The following is a 21,929-nucleotide window of genomic DNA, read 5'->3' as shown; positions in this document are numbered from 1 at the left end:
ATCACTTCTGGCTGGTTTATAGCTACCAGTTGAACCCACCACTGGGCACAGCAAAAACCGATGTGCCACTTCAATCTGGGCAACCTTATGGATGTCCAGTAGCGGCACATCACTAACCGCAAATGTTGAGATTCTGGGGTTCATGGTCAATTCAATAGGTCTAGTCTACTGTGGAGGATGGCTATTGGAGTTGGTGGGGTTTGTTCCCTTACCTCAGAGGCTCTTGTTAACCTCACCAAGGGTGTGCCACCCCCTGCCTACTTTGACTGGAGAGGCTGGTTCACAGCTGGCCTCCCTTCTTCCGGGATGACTTTGAGATATAGTGCCCTAATTCGTCCTCATGGATCTCGATAGGAGGCGGCCCCTACTCCCTAACCTTACCCATCCTGAATATCCTATCACTCCGGAAGCAGCGCAAAGGTCCTTCAGGACTAAGTGCAATTTATAAGCTTCTTGTCCTAAGAGAACAAAATATAGTAAATAGACTATCCAATGCAATGGCAATACTATTAAACGCTGTTATAAAAACCACCTCATTGTAATAAGCCATGTTTATTAGATTAGATAATTAGAAAATTTAATTTGGTTAGATTGAAGATAAATGAAAAGAGCCGAAATGAGACACTTTATGATCAAAATTGGTTTTCGTTGGTAAATTTTCTTGTTCGGAGCGCAAGGCAAACTCCACAATAATACTGGAAATATCTTAGACAGAAAACTAATTTCAATAGATTGGATTTGATTCTTTATAACCAGATTAGTTTATAACCATTTTAGCAAGAACCATGAAAGATAGAGGCAGGAAATATAGTACATAAGTTCATAATACGTCCAAGAGGCTCACGAAGGAATGACTATCAATTATCTCAGGAATGGTTAGAATATGATAGAAAAAGAATACATGAATGTAGTATACTGTTTTTCAACGAGACATTGTGTGTGAAACCCGCGGGCAACTGCTAGTATATTTTTATTTTTTAATTACAAACTAAGACAATTTTTGGTGCTCCAACTATAGTGCTCTGCCACATTCACTTTCAAATGTTTAGTAGAAACTAGAGTAATCTTAAGATACATCACATTGCATTACGACAGTTTTCACGACTGTCGTGTTTTACCATGTACTCATTAACAAATTATATAACTTTACATCACCAGGGCTCCTTGCTCCTATTTCACCTACACTGTTCCACAATCACAAAAAGAGTATTAAATTCAAAGAATATAACATTTCTGCAAAAAACTTAACTGTACTTCAAGAATCCTAATAAATTATCCTAGTAATACTATTAATTATCTGGAACTCTGTCTACGCTGTATACAATGACGACATCGAAAGAGTTGAAGAAATATTTTGGTAATAAATAATTACTGCAAAGCTTTAACTTTATAACCATATTCCATGCCATACGTTTAACTGCACTATTCTAGTTTTGAGTAGCTAAGCCTGAGTAACACTGCATTGGAGCAGATTTTCTTACACACTCTGATGAGAGAGAGTCGCTGATGGTCTTGAAGCCTATTGCTTCTGGATTGGTAACTTTAATAGTAGGAGTAAACTATTTATATTTATCTTTTTTAATTATATTTTTGCTTATGTTATTATGTAACAACAAAAAATAAAATATGATTAGTTAAAAATTTATATATATATATATATATATATATATATATATATATATATATATGTTTGTGTGTGTGTGTGTTAATCTTATTTAAACTTCATATTATCATCATTTATTAGTCCAAATAAGAGATAAACAAGCTTAAAACTTTGTAAAAAGTAACTAACGATTACTAAATGTCGAAACCAATGTGAGGAACAAAAACAGAAAAACTATAAACAAGGATTCTCAAGGCAAGATTTTATGTAATTATTCAAACTATATAAAGGATAATAAAAGTGACATAAATAAAGGAACTTTAGTTATGCAAATGAAAATCAAAGGAATTGACACTAACATCCCTAAATTAACGATTCCTTCTATGACAGTAATTCTAAAAAACCGAACACTTCGAAAACCTAAAACCGATTATAAAAATAAAAGATTATTTTGAAATGTAACATGAGCTTACTAAGATGATCATTGTTCCCTTACACTGAAAGTACAATAAAAGTGCCTGAACTATATACTGTTGAATTAAGTAATGTTATAAATACGACGTATGTAAATATTTTCTTACAAAATAATTATTTATTTTAAAGTATAACTGAAATGTATAATAGTTAGAGCCTCATTTATTTGAGTAAATATTAAAGAACTGAACGGGGTCAAATATAAAATCGACGTTAAAACTTTAATAAAGAAAAATAATGAATGCCAAAAAATGATTATTTATACAAAGGGTTCAGGCAGGGTAGTTTTTTTTATTATTGACCTACACCTGTAGACTCAATTATGTAGAAGAAAAAGCATTAATTACTTTTGTTTAATGTACGATCGTAATATAATAGCTATTGAAGTGGAGCTAATAGCAGAAGGATTGAAAGTTTAATTTAATACGTTCTTTTCATCTGCCATTCAATGATCTGACCCCAAGTCAGGTCCTAGAAATAAATGTTCTGGTTGATTTTGGACTGTTTTGATTTTATATGGAGAAAACTCAGTTTTTTTTATTCTAAGTTATGGTCTATCTGACATTCTGTGAAGCCGGTTCCATTGGAAGGGGGTTTGGAGGAATAAGGTGGCTAGTTTGTATAATAGCTAATTATTTAGCTCATAATATTTAAATCTAAAAATAAAACGTGTGTATAAAATAAATTAAAAAAATATTTAAAGTTCCAATTCCTCTTCCACCGAATATATCCACTACTTTTTTGGTTGTTTGTGGTTTTGTTGTTTAACGTATACATCTTGAAGTATATAACGATAGCTTAAAGTTGACATCCTTGAGACACAAAGTAGCTGTGTTACAATTTGAAACTGTTATATTGGTAAACCTACATTATTTGTAAAACTTACTTATAATATACGCAAGATTAAATTGAGGTATTCTAATTGTATTTACGTATACTTTCATGTTATATATTGCAACAGTAAATAAACTGTTCTATTTTATAAAATGCTATAATACGTTAGTTTTAACAAAGATTGCATGAAATAGCACAAAATGTTTATCAAACTGTAACATTTTCATAGTTTGCAATTGGTGTGGTTTTACCTTTGCCGCTTTGATATTACCTGACTATGGAGAGTATTTAATGTCGTAAACATGTAGATTGCCATTTTGATATATCTAATTACTTTACAATAGTTTAATAAACACACACTCAAAATTGTAGTAGTGTTCATTAGTTATTGCAAAAGAATTTGTTATTAATGAATTATTATTAATACATACAAAAATCAAAAATCATAGGGAGACGATTTGATCTGGTTCACGTGAAATCCACATGGGTTACAAGTTAAAATTGGTTGTCACTTTCTATATCTGTTATCCAGTTCAGATAGCAATTGGTCTCTCAGGACATGTGGTTTTCTGTTTTATAGCTTCCAATAATAAAATGTTGTAGAGTAGTTCTCCGATATGTCAGGGAACACTCTTCGGAATCGTTGTGCATTTAAATGTTATATAAAATGTGCAAACAATCCAAAAGATAAAAAATCAATGTTTTTTATCTTTATAACACATAACGTAATGTTTTTTAGACGTTATAATAACATATTGAATGTGTCGACAATGTTTATAATTAGATTAAATGTACAAGGGATTGCATTTTTCATCTCTATGCTATTTTGTGTATTGACAACCTCAATTTATTTTTATTAGATCTATACCAATTGTGTAATGTAGTGTAATTTTAACACCCGCATATTATTGTTTATCTATATTTATATAAAGGAATTAAGAACATTTGAATTCACTTAATAATTGAATAAAGTTTTCAATGCACTACATCTCGATACCGCTACAGCTCAGATTAAAATATTTTCTTTTCTTAATATTATTTAAAAGTTACTAGTAATTACCATTTTGTGTTTGACAGTGAGGATAATTGTTACACGTCAAGATATTAAGCGTTTAACAAAGTTTTTGGTTGAAAGATAGTTAAATTACAATTTTAACTTTTAGACTGTACCAACAGCAACATGTTGTGGCACATGTGGTACAAAGAAGTTTTCAGGAAACTAGTTCTTAGATAATTTTTATTTAGTTTATAATACAGGAAATTAAATTTTATTTTGATTTAAATTATAATCTTTGTTTTATTCGAATCTGTTAAGAAGGTTGAATTTAAAAAAAATAAATTTTACTTTAATTTCATTTATTTTATTTGAAAGAAAAGCACTATTTACTTAAGAAACCACTTACAGGATACGTGGTCGTGTAAGAATTTGAGTATTAAATCCAAATGTTTTATATTATAGTCATTTATCAATCATTTTCTTTAAAACAGATTTTAACTTTGAAGTTTATTATTAAACCATTTTTTAAGTTATTTAAGATGATATTGTCCTGTCTATATAAAACACATATAATAAATTAATTACTAAACTAGATAACTTTCTGCAATTCAACAATAAAAGGGAATTTTTAAATTTATTTAATCAATTTAATTAATACGAAACAGAAGTTATTTTACAGAAGTTGTCAAAAATAATTACCTGTATTAATGTGCTTGATATTTCTTATGACTTACAAGAAAAGATATAAAAATATAATGTTTCCAATAATAATATAAAACAGCAATATATTATCCAATATACATTTATCAACCATAACATTAGTGTGTATAAAATAATATATGTATAATATTTTAGACACGAGGATTTCAAGAGATTCACAAAACAGGGAAATATTATTGAACATTCTCTAATTTTAAAACCTGATTTACTTGTTGGCATTATGATGTGAAAATCAATTTTGGGATATTACATGTTTGAATGTACTGAATAAAAATTATTAGCTCCTGTATCACTAAATCAATTTAGTACGCTTGTAATAGTTTCATTCTATTCTCTGTAATTTTAAAGATGAAAATGAGGGCGATGTCCAAAGATAATTATAGAATCATGTCATTGACCTCAGTTAATTAAGATCAAACAACTGTCTTGAACCCAGCTAATAGTAAATACGTTAACATTTTAGGTTCATGATGAATCGAGCGCTCACTGGAGATCTTAAGTTAAAACCTATATTTATGCGGCCTTGAGTGTCCATACTTTTTTTATATATCATGATTAGTAACTCTTGAAAATTACAAGTCTTTACAAATATCATAAAAACATTATTTAGTCATTTACGTAGTTAATTTTTGCCGTCAAGGTTATTTAGTGATTTCGAATTTCATGGCTGTTTATACAGGGTAAGTCACGAATATATGCAGAAATTATAGGATCTCATGGTACACGTAAAAATAATGAAAATATTTTGTATAAACATGGATCCAAAAATGCTTTGTTAGTAAGTTATGACTAGCGAAATACTTCGCCTGGATTTCAGTTCACCATGTAAAAGGAAGCATTCTAGAAGTTCCAGTAAGGCAGATAAGGGGATTAATTCAATATTTTTTAGGGTTTTCGACCTTGTATTTTGGGGGTTAGTATAAACGGGTCCCACAACTGTTATTTAACCTTTTTGAGAAAACAGTGTCAAAAAAATTATAAAAACGAAGTAAAAAACTCACATGGTTTCATAGTTTTACAACAATAACGTTAATTTTTCATTAATTAACCAATAAAATGTTTAATAACATCGTAGAAAATGTATTGTGAATAAAAACTGTGTAAATAATAACGGTGTCAATCACGTGACGCCTATAGATGTTTGATGGAAGAAATATTTTTACACGTTGCTTAAGCATGTTGATCTGTTTTTTGGTGAAACAATAATTTTATTGTAACCCAAAGATGAAAAATTGTTATTCTCACTCCATTTTCCATTTGAACCTGGCTTTATTTCACACTATTAAATTACATTTCTAGGACATGTTTTATTCAATTTATCAAGTTAAAACCTACCAGAATTTCAGGAAGGTCTGATTTACATTTTTGCAGAAATCGGTTGAAATATTTCACCAGCTATAACTTCCTAAAGCAGTATTTTTAGATCCATGTTTAAACAAACTATTAGTTTCATTAGTCTTGCGTGTAGAGGGAGATACTACAGTTTCTGCATATGTTCGTGAATCATATTGTATAAGCCTCAATATTTTGTATCCAGTTACCATAAAAATTTCATATGCCTAACAATAAACTGTTAATAAACAAAGGTCTAAAATGTGATGTAACTTGAGGCATCCACTATTATTTTTGCTCATTAACTCCATTCAATAAAAAGGCAACAGCTAATGATTGCGATAAGGAATTTAAGGAACATATTTCAAATCTTAGAGAACGAGCTATGAGTTCGTTTTTCAGGAATATTCCAAGAAGTCTGACTAGGCTCAATATTCAATCTAGTTTGGGATGGGCTGGTAAGCTTTTTCTGATAATCTTAATACAGTAGATAATGCGGATATTAATATGGAACAAAAACCATTGGAAACACTTATAATTTTCTCTTTGTCAATAAGGCTTTCAAATTATTTGTCTACAGAAAACAAACTTTACAGCACCACCATAATATATTCTGTCCTATTTGAAGTACAGAAATGGATCCCGCTTTAATTCTATATACAAAGAAATAACATTAGACCAACTAAAGAGAAATCAGCGGTGTTTAAAATATGTATTAGGAATATATATTTTATATGATTTTTGACTACATAAAGGGATAAAAATCGTCCGGTTTCAAATTGGCAGGGAAATCGTTTAGAGTAAACATTACGCAACTTGAAGCGAAATAAAGTTAGGTGATACTACGAAAGTCTTGTCTGTTAGTAGTAAAGCTTGTACTATACAAGTTTCCGATTAATTAGACTGTAGTGAATTTATGTTTCAATACAAAGCTTAATTTTATCAGATTTTGCTGTAAAGTCATGTTGTTTCATGTGTTTATTACTGTACTGGGCAATATTAGTGTACGCATTCCTTTTGGTATTATGCCTTAAATTATTATAAAAATAATTAAATAGAAATAAAAAATATACCAATGTACACTTTAAGCCTAATTATAATATTTAGCCTTTTCTGATAGCTCCATGTGATTTCGTGAACTAAAGCCAGACACTAATTTTATATACCTGAATATCTCAGACCTAATGATGTCTGATTTGCATTTTCATGTCAATTTTAAAATTATTTATTAATCACATAATCTCTGAAGAAATTTCTAACAATTCTATATTAAATATATACTGTACAGAACAAGATTACTTTTATACTAATTAAATTTTAATATATCGAAACTTTAACATGAAAACTTTAAAAAAACATGAAGGCAAAAGTCTATTGGTTTTTCAAGCACGTTGAAAAGAAAAGAAGAATGATTATAGTCCCATATGTTTGAAAGATATGACATGAAATTTAGAATATGCAATATAAAATATAAAAGTTTCGAGACAAATACCTATTAACAGTTTATAAGAGACAGCAGTTTGTTTTTCTGAGGGCTGTAAATTATTATCTGTTTATTCTCCATTTAAATGGTTCCCAATTTTTTTAGAAGCCATATTGCTCACGCATGATGATTTATACAAGTTTATTGCTTTTTACTTAACACTTATTATTTTGAAAATGACTTACTACTCAGCTGTGATAAATTAAAAGCCATGAGGAAGTGAAAACAAAAATAAATAATAATTTTTTTAAAATGCTATATAACTGAGTTTTGATGGTTACAATTATATACTACTTAATACCTATATTACCTTAATTAATATCTATATTTAAATCTATAAAAATATCCAAGAGTGAAAATGGTTTTACTTTTTACCTGGTATTTTTACTAAATAATTTATAGAAGACGAACTATGGGGCTTTTAATTAGGCAGGGAATTAAATGTAAAAACTTCACATTTAAAATCGTGAGTTATATTGACGCTGTAAAGTCTACTAATAATTTTATTATCTGGAATCTATCTACGCTGTATATAATGACGACATCGAAAGAGTCGCAGAAATATTTTGGTAATATACAGGTATAATTACTTCAACACCATTTATAATTATATTCCATGTCATACGTTGAACTGCCCTATTCTGGTTTTAAAAAAGCTAAGTTTGATAAATATTGGTATTTTAGCTGATTTTATTACAATGAGAGTAGAGAGAGAGAGAGAGAGAGAGAGAGAGAGAGATGGCCTTGAAGCTTATTGCTTCTTGATTGGTAATTTTATTAGTAGGAGTAAAATATTTTTGCTTATCTTATTACGCAACAAGAAAAATCAAATATGATAAAGATTGATATATATTTAAATATATAAGTTTTTAAATTTATTATATACACATTAATACTTATTTATTTTTAACTATTATATTAATATTGTATAATATGTTTTTTTAAACTTATATGTATAAAACTAATCATACTTTATATTGTCTTACTTAAATAAAATTTAAGTATGACATTAAGTTAGTGTATTTTCTTAACTTATATCGTACTTAAAAAAATTTAGAAAAAAATTTAATGTGATGAATTTTGGTTAAATTAACTTCTACTTATTGTACAGTAGTTTAACGAGTGTTCGTGCTTAATCGTAAACTGAAGATTTCTATAAAGCTTAAGCCTGTTTCAAGTTTTTGAATTAGTAACAAAGGCCGATCAATTTTGGGTATAATCTAAATCAAACTACGTTAAAAACATTTAGATTCTTTTTGTCAAAAATATGTGTATAAAATGTATAATTTATATTTACATATATTTATAATTAAAACATATATAAATTATAATATATATATATCGTATAATAACAAATTAGACTTCTTAGTTCTTAGTTATATTAAATTATGAAGTAAAATGTTATGTTCATTTTGTTTGTATTAAATTTTCAGGCAAACGATTGCAAAACAAAACAAACTCTAAATTAAATTATTAAAACTATTGTTTGCATTAATATTTGATTGCCTGTACTTCGGCCATTTCCTAAATAAAAAACTAAAATATTTTTTTAAATATTTAACACACCTCAACAATAATTGTTTTGCAAATATGTTGTTTTTTCAAAGACCTGTTTTAATGTCCAAAATCAGCTTTATATAAAAGATTTCATTTCTCTGAATATATATGAATGTTAAATATAGGTTTAAATAGATACACAATGAGTTATAAAAATACATTACAGTTTTAAAATGTGTAATACTTAGCCACTTTTTTACGCTTATTTAAAAAGAATTTTAAACCCTGAATGTCCAGGTGTGTACAATATAAAACACAAAAGACTGTCTCTCAGTGATAAAAGTTAGGCCGGATGAAGTATTTGTACCAATTATAAAGAGTAAACTATTCATAAACAAACCACGTTTTACTTGTTCATTAAATTATATGTAATAAAAGAAAATTATGAACATAAAGTACTATAAAGAACGCGAAATTTTTAAATCGATACAATCTTCAAAATGTTAGCTCTAAATGAACTAAGCGTGGGTCAAACAATATTGTCTTTGTTACTTTAACACAAGTATATGGTAGAAGTGTAAAATAATAAGTTCCTGATAAGAAGAAGAGGGAAACAATTCGTCAACAGGAATCAGTCTATCCCCGTACCTGTCATCACTTAGGTTAAGTATAACTAACCATATAATGAAGTAGTATAGAGCTTTAAATTGAGATATATTTCTTGCTTGTACACACACACACACACACACACACACACACACACACACACACACACACACACACACACACACACACACACACACATTTATATATGCATATGTGCATCTTATTTAAACTTCATATTATCATCATTGATTAGTCTGAAGTATAGATAAACAACTTACAACTTTCTAAAAAGTAACTGACGATTACTAAATGCCGAAACTAATGTCAGGAACAAAAACACGAAAACCACAAACAAGGATTGTCAAAGCAAGATTTTATATAACCATTTAAACAATTTAGAGCATAATAAACATGAAATAAACAAAGGAAGTTTAGTTATGCTAATGAAAAATATAGGAATTGGTACTAAAATCTCTAAATAAACGATTCATTCCTGGAATGTAATTCTAAAAAAACCGACCACTTCTATAATCTAAAGCCGTGTATAAAACTCAAAGATTACTTTAAATGTAGCATGAGCTTACAAAGATATTTAATTGTTCCCTTACACTGAAAGTGCCTGAACTATATTCTATTGAATTGAGTAATCTTATCAATAATAAGTATGTAACTACTTTCTTTAGCCGTGCAACAAGCAAAATCAAATATATCATAAGAAATACTTTATGTTTGAAGTAAATTGCAAGGGCCGATATGTACATTTTTTTATCGAAGTAGCCTTCTCAGACATTTTCTTGATTTACGTTTTATTGATCGTAGGAGCAAGGAATGCAAGTCTTTATCACTCTCCGACATAATTGGCCAAAACTGCTTGTTAACCTTCAAGCAAAATTATTTTGAAATGGAGAAGATATATTGAATATTTTGGAGAGGCCGTCACGGTAATGTTTGGTATGCATTTAAAACAATATGACTAGACAATCCAGACATCCGTGTTACTAGACAAGAAGTTGCGTGCGAAACCGTGGGTAATTTGTTGATAAGCGTAAAGCAGCTATATAACCTGAAAAACATACAGTATTCGTTGAAGTCTGAGAAAGAGATTTATGACGAGAAAATGTGCCTGGGTAACTTTAAAACCACATTTACTTTTTTCCATCAAAACTGGTTGCGCATACCAATTCAACCATTTCAAATAATAGGTTAAATAAAATACTTAAATCCAAAAGTTAAATGTATATTATGTAATCCACAGAGAGTGCAGAGGTCATTAGAGCCAAATATTTTTTCAATCACACACACACACACAAACACAACGTTTTTATTTAAAAGTTTAACTTTTGTAAATCGTCACGCCCTAATATTATTTTACTTACTTATATTACATATTAAAACAATAGTTACATGTACATTAGCACCTGTATATTGGATTATGTAGACAAAACATTTTGCAAGGCGAAGGAAAATATTTTTTAAATGGGTGTGTAATTATGTAAAATTTAAATATTTTTCTATTTATTTAAATTGTAGTTGTGGTAAGTTAAATGTAATTGTGGTTGGTATGTGTTGTGTGACTCATAGGGAAGTTAATTAGGTTTCAAAGAACTGGAATTGATACTTTTCAGAGTAATCGTATAACACAAATGAAAAGATAGCAGTGTCGTCAAACTAATAATACGTGAATAAAACGATTGGTATAAGTTGTGCAGGATGGATAATATAACGACTTAGATTGTAGATAATAATATTCCAGAATATCCTGAATAACATTATCAATCAGACATCAAAGACGATATAAAATATGTTTTGATTATAAGCTGAATATTCAGTAAAATGTATTACTAGATTTTTAAAACTATTAAATATTACCTGGTTTGTCTCAAATAAAAATCACAGTTTTAAATAAAAATAATGGATTAGTTTAAACTGCCAAATTAAAAAGTACAATGTTTCAGAATTTTCATCACTCTATTTTCCACAAAGAATTGACAAACCGTTTAGTAATATTAAAAGGTCCTTTGGAAAGAAATAAAAATATCAGAAAAATATATCAAACTAAAAATCAGAGTTATCTTTTCAAATAAAATAATGAAGTTTTCAAATAAAAGCCAATTACCATTTGGAAATAACTAAAATAAAAATATTCATTTCTAGTTCACTCAAAATTTAAAAATAAAATCAAACTTCTCCTTCCACTAGTTGTATCTTAACTTTCAACTCTTTGCAATTTAGATACAACTCTTTCAAACAATATTATTAAAGTTCAAATAACTTCCAATTAATAATTCACAATAAAACAGTTCAAATTAATAATAATAAATTACTAAATTTTAAAAATTCAATAAAAGTTATTAACAAAGTTAAATTTTTTAAGTCACTCTTCTTGCAATTCAACCAAAGATAACTTGTTTGATTTTATTGTACTTTATTGTTCATCAAGAATCAATTATGCAGATTGCTCTGTAGTTTCTGTAAATTTAATTTTTCCTATAAAAAAGACAACAAAATTAATGTAATATCAGATCTGGAAGACTACTTCATTATAATGTACAATATATTTAGTGCTTACCTCAAAATCCCTTGCGGAAAAAAATAGAAATACAGCGCGCACTGTCATCAACTTAATTCACGATAAAAGAAGGGCGAAAATTATGTGCTGGCAGTTTTTATAGTTCCCCTTCCCCCCCAACTCTGATGGACATCCGCGGCGTTTTCTCATTGGCCCAGCCGTATCCAACTTGAGAACAATAGCTCTCTCAGATCTGACGTAACTGCAGTACACAAGAACAGTTCTGATCAATTCAAGGCACTGAACCGCCTTCTTAATAATTTAAAATTACCAGCACTAACTAGCCAAAGGATTACATATCAGTTTTTATCCTAACTACACACAATCTAATTAAAATCAAATCCCAATATCTCTTTCCCAACATTTTCATTTAATTTAAGTTTTAATTAAAAAATTTACCAATGTAGCTTTAAAAACGCTACAGATAGCAAAGTAAAATGAGATAGTGATTGAATCACCAGGCCAATGCAAACATTGGTTTCAAGAATCGCGATGGATTGTAGGTATTTTCTAAAAAAAGATTCATAATATCACAACTGCTTCCAAATGCACATATCGGACATGACAAATTACATGTACTTTAGGAGAGTTTTTTAATGTAGTTCACATGTAATTAAAGTATCTAACACCTGTTAGTATGCAATTCAACACAATAGTTCACCTATCTTGGGAAAATAATATCTCAGTGGAACATTACAACAGCTGTAGAACGATTACAGACTTTCGAAAACACAGGTCATTTATTACATTTTTAATAACTCCACTGAACCTCACTATATTCGATAATCACCTAATCGTATTCAGAATTGATAAATCTCTTCTGCACTAACCTGTAAGATATTTGAATGTACCAACTATTGAAGGAGTCGTCATGGTTATAGAATATGTAGCATGCAGTTGTGTTTTACATCACCAGAATGATTACCCCGCTAATATGATACACCACAACATCCCATCATATTTTGGGCATGAGAAACACACAAAAAACCATTTAAAAGTAAAGCAATCTAGTTGGCAGTGGAGATTTTGGACGAGCTATTTTATGATTATTACGTAAGCTATTACTTATAAAATACTTGATTAACAGTTCAATAGCTTTTTACAGAACGGCGTCTGCTGCATCAGCTAATTCTTTTTAAAAACTATAACAGTGGCACTGAATTTTATCAAAATGTTACTATTTAAGTTATCGTAATAAAATAGTAATTCTTGTAATTTATAAAAAAACTATTAAAATAGAATAAAGACCCAAATAATAAACCACTTTAATTGAAAAAAATTTAGTTTTATTTTAAATATTTGTACCAAAATATTGAGTTATGATTTAAATTCAGGTTCATTTAAATTTTTCTCCTTATAGGAGGTTAACTGATATTTGAGGACTTAAAATTTCAGTAGTTATATGATCGGATATTGTACTATCACATAGATGTATGTAATAATAACTGTTCAGTACAGTGAATACATTGAATGTGAATCACCTCCCTAGAGTTTACAGGTTTTCCAGTATTCCGAAGAGATTTCGCATTACAGCGTACATAATTGTTTTATCCAAAGTATTTATCGCGATAATTAAGTTTGTTTTTGGTATCATATTGTTAATCACTAATTATTACTGCTCGTACCTACTTGTCAAACTGGGTAGTCCTAATTATTTGCAATGAATTAGTAATGATACACATAATTTAACGTTACTGCTTTACATTATTGCAATAAAAACAAGTAATTATTTAGCTTTCAGCACTTATCAGAAATAAGTCACTATATTTATGCACAATGAAGTATGCGTGCGAGGCTTTATAGTTCAAAAGTAAACGATATATAAAATACGTCTTTTTTAATCTTTCACGGTCAAAGAAATGTGTGGAGGTCTTTTATCTAATGAACATTTTTCATAACCCAAAATTCTTTCTCATTATTTACTGTTAGAGCTTTAACTCCTTATGTAATTTCTATATAACCAGATATTCTTGCAGTTTAATAACTTCTTCCATTGCGCTGCAGATACGTTTTTTTTATTTTAATATTTTGCATAGTTAAATTTATATAAAACTGTTGTTTTAACTTATTTGTCTTTTATGAATTTTAAGTTTAATACATGTGATTTATGTACGCTAAAAATATAAATCGGTGGGAAATTTTTCACATTGATTATAAATTTATATATAATAGTTTGCGTAAACTGATTTATCTTAAAAATTAGTTAGTAGAAATGGGTATTATGTATGCATACACCGTTTGAGGCTTATGCTATAGAGACAGTAATATGGGCCAACCGCTTGTTGGCACTACGTTAATCTAGTGTTTAAAAGTGCATCAAAGCTTTTTGTTGTCAACTATGTAATTGTTATTCCGGTTTGGTCTCTGGAGCAAAACATGCCTTTTAGGAAACGCGCTTCCATTTCCTTCTCTCGTTAAAAATAATATGATACCAATTAATTATTCCTCATTATTCTATCAACTAGAGTATACAATATTGTTGTATTAGTATACGTAAATATATTATAATTTAGATTAGCCTGCTCTTTAATTGGTTCTTTAGTGTGAGGAAAGCCTTACATTAAGTCTGACCACATTTTCAGACAATCTGATCTACGTGATGCTGGATGCAAGAAGTTTGGTATAATGTTATAATAAATATGTGATTCTTTACTTCATTCCCAATGAATTTGCTCATGACCTAATTGTACTTTAACCTGAAAATTATTATTTTTCTTTTTCTTAAAACAATGCATTACTTTCCTGACGGATAAAGAAGTAGATTATAGATAGATTGTAAAGATTTTTTAAATATGTAATATAAGTAAGTAAAATAATACTATGCAGTCAAGATTTACAAGAGTACAAAGATGTAGTATTTGAATTGGGAGTTTAGGTGGCTAAAATAAAAACAGCTTATTGTTTTGTTAATAGCTAGCCGTGCTGTCATCTAATGGCACAAGTAAATATTGTTTTACTCTCTAATTTACCTCATTATTTTCCTAATTCATCAATCGACTTTCATAGTAGTTTTTGAAAACTCGTGTTGAGTATTAATACATTGGATACTGTATGAATAAATAATATCATGAAATGGAAATGTTATCATAATGGTCTTTCCTGTTTTATTCAAAATTGAGTTTCATGTTGTAACTATTCACGATAAATCACAATCATTGCTTCGATATGAGTATATTATTAATTGATAATAGTCAAAAATTTTATATAACTATGCCTTATTACTTGTAGAAAGAGGTAAAAAGAACGACAACATTCAGTGAAAGTGACAAAGTTTACAAAAACATGATTTTACTTCAATACATAAAAACGTAAATCCGTAAAAAACGCAACTTTGTTGCTTAGATCAATTTTTAGGTACATAATTTTAAAAATGTAGGATCATGACACTATTGATCATGAATGATTTTTCTGCCATTTTTAAACTACGAGTAAATGCACCACTTCCTGACTGAACTTTCAATAATTACGTTGTTCTCGCACACTTCATACATTCCCCTATTATTTTCTATTATATTTTATCAACCAAAAACGAATCACAGACCGCTTGAAAAAAAACAACGAAAAACCAAACCGAATTCACAACAGGTTGGATTTTCGACTACAGCACACAATTCAAATTTTAATAATAAAAAACTTGCAGTGCCTAAACTTTTCCGTTGCTACATTTGAATACGGAATCAGGTGCCGAGCACAACACACCGATGAATAATAATATAATATCACTTTATTGCGGTAAAAATTATAAAATTGCATACAAACGTCATAAATAAATATTTAAATAATAAAAAGGTAGGCCTAGAATTCATTCACTCACGCACACAGTCACATGTTTCTCTCATTCACTCTCATCTTCATTCTCACCAGACAATCCTGCCACTTCCACACCAAACCCAGAGGATTGATCGTGTTAGTTTTGAATTTCGTCCCAGCGGCTCTCCATAAACTCGTCAACTGAGTAAAACACCCTCGACACCAAAAGATGTCTTAGTCGAGTTTTAAATTTTTTTTGGTCATGCAATTGTTTGATCTCTTCAGGGAGCTTATTGATTAGCTTGACACCAACCTCAGACGGCAAACGTTCGAATGCTGCAGTTCTGTGTTGTTGAACGCGGAATTTGTCCCTGCCTCTAGTCCCATACTGGTGAACGTCCCTGCCTTGAACCAAGTTTACACTTAGAACGGAAGTACAGGACAACCTCCAGGATATAGAGACAGGGCAATGTCAGCAATCCAAGCTCCCTGCAGGTGTTTTTGCATGAATCTCTAAAGTTCAATTTTGAAATGATTCGGACAGCTTTCTGTTGACTTCTAAATACACGTTCGAATTTGTATTTATAACAGCTGCCCCACAGTCTCAAACCGTATGTCAGATGTGGATATACCAAGCCAAAGTAGGCCGTTCTTAGTATATCCAAAGAGCAGAATTTTGCAAGGTTCCGTAAAACATAAATGCCTGAGGAAACCTTTGAACAAATTCTGTCAATGTGATCGTCCCAAGTCAGCCCTCGATCTAGGTGCGTGATTGGAGCACGCCTCGTAGCGTCAGCTGTAAACTGTCTTTACTTTCTGAATAGCACTCGTATAATCAACAGGTTTTTATTTATATAATGGTCAGAGATTAGTTTTATAACGACTTTAACCTACATTTTGAAAAATTATAAGTGCCAATAATTTTTTAAAACAAAATATTTAAATATTTATATATTATCTAATGTGAATATGACCTGGTAATAGATAATGATTTAATCCAATAAGTAACTAGAAAAGCAGTAAAGATATGCTACCCTTATTGATATGAAACCCTCAAAGCAATTGCTAATAGTGTATAATTGTTTGCTTGTAAAGTTTTACATAAGCAGGGTTATAACAATGAACGTTGAAATATAATTAATGCCAAAATACGGATAATCAAACCCCATGGAAACAATAAAAAAAACTATTTGAAGAAATACTGTTATTAACTAGTTCATTTAATACTAAACCCTTGTACCGTCATCACAATGTAGATAACAGTTCAAACTTAAAAGTTTAAAGTGTAATTCAAAGAGACAAGGACAATGAATTAGGCAGAAATAGAAAGAGAGAGACATTAAGACGGTGGGAGGAGGGTTGGTTTTAGTGAGCTAATAATAGCTTAAGCTTTACCTCCAACCTAACAACAAGGCGGCTGACACCATACCGTGTTAAATGTGTCCCTTAGCTTACTCTTGTAATAATTTGATTCTAAAATAACTAAGCTTAATATTTTCTCAGCCCAACAACAATTAACTTTTGTTGCCAGTCACACTATTTATGTGTTCTTGAATGCTATGAAATTTATAATAGCCTATATTGTCGCAGTTTTTTTTTCACTGTCCATCATAACTTAGATGTAAATGGAGACGAATGCTTTTTGGTATAGGATATCGTGTATGCTATGATATAACTGTCATCTCATGAAGAAAGTTTGCTCAATTTTAGTGTAATTGCTGTGTGTGATTAAACAGTACCTTGCACCGTTTCCTGTGGGGACCATCAGTATTGTCTTTATCATTCCGTGTGTAAAGATCAAGCTTTCAGTGTTAAATCATGTTATAAGGAATTGGAATTTTGATATCTTAATAATTAGACATTAAACAGATATTGAGAAAAGGATTTGTTTCATCATGTTAAATGTCGTGCTAGTGTCCACATTAGTTGGTAGCCACATTAGTTGGTAAACAATTTAATCAAATTAGTATATAAGTTCGACGAAATCTTAATCTTCTGAAAGTATTTATTGATATATCCACCCCATTCAGTAACTGTACTGGTATAAAATAAAAAATAAGGTTATCTATATTATTTTTAATGGTTTTTCTAATCGTAAGGCACACATCTGCCTAAGTATTATGCCTTATATTTTGTAACATACCGTGAACATTTCAAGGTCTGACTGAGTTTTAATCCTATTTTTTGTGTAGTTTACAAATTCAGCCAAATAACAAACTATTTGAGTAATAATGAAGGTACATGGTTTGTTTATTGAAGCTGTTTGTGTTATCCTTTAATTTATTTTGAACGTCAAAGTAAATGAAAATGTTTTATTTGAAGCAGGTCGATAAGTTAATATTTAACTTTAAGTGATGGAAGTATCTTAAATCCTTTGCCCATAACTTTTCGTAGAAAACTAAATTCATAAAATCTTTGATTAGATGGTTTTGTAATTGATTTTTACTCGTGGTATAAACGTTGTACAACCTGAAATTGAGTAGCAGACAACTTTCTAGGGCTATTATCATCTACATATAATATCATAAGAGAAGTAATTAAAAATAATTTGTGTAAAATAAATTTTCCAAACACAAACTTAATATTTTGTTATCGTTGAAAAAAAAATTTTTCTCCATCTCTATCGGTCCGGAAAATATCTAAAAACTATCGACTTGTACATTGACATTTTATATAAAGCTGCATCCGTACATCCGTATATCATAGGCAACATATAGTTCAATCGTGAAACATGTCACATCATTGAATTTGTCTGAGCATCAGAGAAAATGTTTACATCTACACAGTAACCGTGATGGCAGCAAGTAAAATATGGGATTAAATAGACTAGTCAAACTAAATATGAGCATATGGTATTTTAACGTGTAACAAATTAACGCATTTAGCCTAACTACCTTAATACATGTAACATAATCTTTTCGTAACTTGGTGTGTAAACTGATTAATCAAACACTGCTATGAAACCTAATGGAATTATCAAAATTTAGAATTCATCACGAGTTAAGATATCTAAATAAATATTTAATTTTAGAATTTATATTTTTCATGAAACTGTGTTTCCTAATAAAATCGAATGAGTTCAACGATGGGACTAATTTATAATTTTGAGTGACTCAATATTTTCAGTTTTGCCTGGTAAATATTTAGTCAATAATTCAGGATTGGAAAGAATTCCAGCTTCTGAAGCAGGAATGGTGCATGTCAATTAGTGTTTTTTTAAGAATGATTTAAAATAAATCATAGAATCATTATGAACAGGACTATAGAATAGTTCTATAGCAAAACAATTGTTTTCACCTAAAAGCTATTTGAGCAAGACATACTTTTTACATATTTTATGTTATACTTATTTAGTTATATCAATGAAAACAGAAACAAAATCCAAATATAGTTAAACAAACAAAATTGATTGGGTTCCGACTCTACTTAAATATAATACGTTTTATACTTTATGATATTAAAACTCCAGACTCGCCACAACCAAGAAAATCAGTTAGATATCCTAACCACTAACTACCTAACCACTAACAAACCATTGGATAAGCAAAATGTTTTGCTTTGGACAACAACTTATTTTATTTTTGGTTTAATATTTGTATTTTAAATATAACAATTTTAATATTAATATCAGATTTAATGGGGGGTGGGGGGGGGGGGGGGTGGGGGGGGGGGGGGGTGGGGGGGGGGGGGGGTGGGGGGGGGGGGGGGTGGGGGGGGGGGGGGGTGGGGGGGGGGGGGCGGAGTACAGAGTGTTATGATAACTCGATCTCAGAAAAATCCATACATTATGTTGGATAAAATAACTTAACCCAGGTAATGATAACGTAACACTTCCCATTGAATGTTGTGTGGTAACCATTTAAAGTTAATTGTAATTATTTATTAATTAACGACTTAGAGTATAGTGATAGAAACATAACTCGAGAAAAACGAGCAAATTGAAACTATTAATGGATTACAATATCTTAGCATCAATTCCAAGAAGAAACTGTAAGATGAACTTCCATGTTTTATACCTTGACTTTTTGATATTCGTAACTGTTAAAGCCAGGTAAATAATATCCTTTGTTCTCTGGGGATTACCTTATTCCGTTACATGTTGTCTTCTGTTGTGACAAAGCTGTGGAGTTCAGAAATAAAATATGTTGTATATTCAATGTTGTAAACACATAGGCTCATCATCGAAAATTAACTATAAGAAACTATAAAAAAAATTACCAATATCTTTCTGTTTGAAAAACATTTTCTATCACAGTTTGAAGTAAGTAATATATTAAAGAAGCCTAATATTTTACTTTATGTTTTTAGATTGTATAAAGTAAATAACTACTAAACAAAGTCTGCAGATCACTAATTGGTTTAATTTTTACAACATGACAATTTGTGGTGGTTTTAAACGTTAATTGCGTCCTCACACAGAGTTTTTGTAATTATAAACGAGTCCATGAATATATTACGCTTGAAATCGTTTCACAGAGCTATACAATTAGACAGATGACTATAGTAAATTTAGCCAGATTTACCTGTATCAATGTTGTGTTTTTAATATTAGTGCAAGTTAATTTGAAGCTCCTTTTGTTAATAATATTTTATTACTGTTTATTATTCCTATTACTATTTATATGTGAGTTTGTAACTACAGTATAATTATCACAAGATATATTTTCTAAGAAGAATAACTTTTACTTCTTAAACCAAACTTAAAATATATAAAACTTTAATAAACATTAATTACATCAGAAATATTTCTGATGTTTATTATAAATGCTATAAACACATATTCTTTTTCCTGTTTCCCGTTATTATAATATGTTATACTATTTTTAAATCAATAAAACGTTAATAATAGTTTCTGTAATGATATATATAATTGTGTATATATATATATATATATATATATATATATATATATATATATTTAATATCAGTGGTTTATACGTACAACGAGATATACTTAGATAAAATATAACATTTTGCTACAATAATACACTTCTCATTATCATACCAGAATTGAATGTAAACAAATCCAGGCCAAATTTAAGTCAAGTTAGGTTGAAGTTCATTAATTATACATTTTCTTGAAACCAATACATATGATAAAAAATTATATAATTATAACCATCGGTCTTCATCCAACAGAAAAGACGAAAAATTAGTTTCACAACTTGCATTGGCTCATAACGAAATATTTAATAATTGTTACAAAACTAAAAGGGATTTGTACAGTAACAGATGATTCTTCCAAAATTCAATTAGAAAATTTAGAACAAGCATATCAATTAGTTACTAAGTCAAAATTACTTTTTGTATTAAATAAGAAATGATCTGTTAAAAATTGTCTAAATTAATCTAGCACATCTAAAACAATGTATTGTTTATATATTTTAATAAATTTTTTATGAATTTACATCTCCAAAACTACAAAATTGTTTAATATTTAATTTAGTTTGAAGCTGTTAGAACGCCCTTTTATATTATTAATCAAAATTTTTAATATAAAGAACTTTTCTTATAGTAATACCAAGGATTTTAAAAAAATTACACTAATAAATCAGAATCGAAAATTTCAGCTTATTCTTCAAAATTTATATGTTTACTTTAAATTCTTAGCTTATATACACTTTTTTGTATCCTTTTTTAAAACGACAATATTAGTCGAAATATTAAATGAATTTCATGTGAAGTCTTTTTTATTTTATTGTTTATATTGTTTATATATACATATATTCATATATATATATATATATATAAGTAGATATGAATGTGAGGGTTCTAGCTCACTTTTGGGACAGTCAGAAAATCAACGTAAAATACTGTTTAAAGGACAATAAACTAATCTGTAACTCACGAATGAAAAATTAACCGAATCTATAGCTGTTTTTACTGTTCATTGTAGGCTTCTAATTTCTTAAGCTGTTTTAATGAAAAAATCCAGAAATCTTCGAAATCTTTATTCCACGAAGTTAATTGTAACACAGTCTTTATCTTTAATAGTCTTCTTTCCAGTAACAACCAAGTGTAATTTTTCATTTTTGTTCAATTCTTTAATCTTTTTTTCATCCAA

The sequence above is a fragment of the Homalodisca vitripennis genome, chromosome 2 (genome assembly GCF_021130785.1).
Source record: "Homalodisca vitripennis isolate AUS2020 chromosome 2, UT_GWSS_2.1, whole genome shotgun sequence".
NCBI classification, from domain to species: domain Eukaryota; kingdom Metazoa; phylum Arthropoda; class Insecta; order Hemiptera; family Cicadellidae; genus Homalodisca; species Homalodisca vitripennis.
Note: the sequence above shows the minus strand (reverse complement) of the source record.